We start from the raw sequence: 1,428 nt of genomic DNA on the forward strand, positions 1-1,428 counted from the left end.
GAGTTATATATATGAAACAGCCTCTCAGAATCCAGAAGTGATAATCACCACTCCAGACTCAGTGTGTGTGCTCTAAATGCTTACAATCTAGACCTCTGTTTTCTTATCAGCATTTTCTAAAGATTGCTGGTGGCTGGACTCTGAAGATGGCCATTGTTCCAGTCTGTGCCAGACAAAGGCAGCAGAGAGACATAAAGACAGTATGCTTCCTCGGAGCTGGGAGGAACAGTTGAAGGGCTACACTTGCTTGGGCAATTTGGAGCCAGCCAGCATGCCATCCGTAGGCCCCTGGACATGATCCAAGGGAAAAAGAATGACTTGTGAATCTCCTCCATGATAAGTCCTCCCACCCCCCAAGTTTGCCCCACGAGGCAAAAACAGCTTGAGACAATGAAAGCAATGTAAGAAACATTTGAGACAGGCAACCAGAGGCAAAGCTTACATGCTTTAAGTCCTGCAGTGGAACACCTGGGAGAGGTAGAAGGTCTTTTTCCTGGGAAGTAAAGGGGGCATTAAAACTCCTGTAAACAAAAGAACTCCTAAGGTTACTAGCAACCACAAGCCCAGGACAAGACATAGGCTCAGAAAATAATAGGGAGGACCCTGCACCTTGCGTTTGCCTTGGACTGACCTTCCCAATAGGAGGACTGAACTCTGAAGCAGAGCAGTATCCAACACAAAACTAATTTGCAAAGACGGTGAAAGGTGTTTTTGCTTAGGTGTACTTAGTTTTGTTAACTTCTGACTCTCAAGAAAATCTGTCATATCCCTAGCTGGATACAAACTAAACAGATATCTCAGGAACAAATACAAAAGTTAAAACTTTAAAATATTAAAGTACACAGTATGGAACAATAAATTGCAAAACAAAGAAACAGGAAATGATAGTCTTTCCAATGGAAAAGGACAGAATTCACAAGAATGATCTTTTATAAGCTCAAAGAGATGAAGGAAAATACAGAGAAAAGAAGTAAAGGATATCAGAAAAACAATGAATGAGCAATATGAGAACCTCAGTGTGGTGGTTTGAAGTTGTATGCACCACAATAAAACATGTTCTTAGATCTAATACATTCCTACAGATCCTTTGATGAGGCTATTTCAGATAAGGTGTAAACGAGTTGATTCAGGATTGGACTTAATCCTATTACTGGAGTTCTTTACGACCATAATGAAAATGGAGAGAAAGTCACAGGAACAAGAAGCTGAATCAATGGAACCCATAAGAGAAGGAAGAGATAAGCAGACTCTAGAGACAAGGCCCCATGTGCCTTGCCAATGGGCAGAGAAGTCAAAACAGCAATTGGCCCTCAGGAAGAAAATATTGTCTTGATGATGGCTTGATTTTGACATTCTTGGCATCTCAAACTGTATGATAATAAATTCCCATTGTTTAAAGTCAAACTATGTGTTTAAATGCAAATGCAC

This window comes from Tamandua tetradactyla, chromosome 7 (assembly GCF_023851605.1).
Source record: "Tamandua tetradactyla isolate mTamTet1 chromosome 7, mTamTet1.pri, whole genome shotgun sequence".
NCBI lineage: Eukaryota > Metazoa > Chordata > Mammalia > Pilosa > Myrmecophagidae > Tamandua > Tamandua tetradactyla.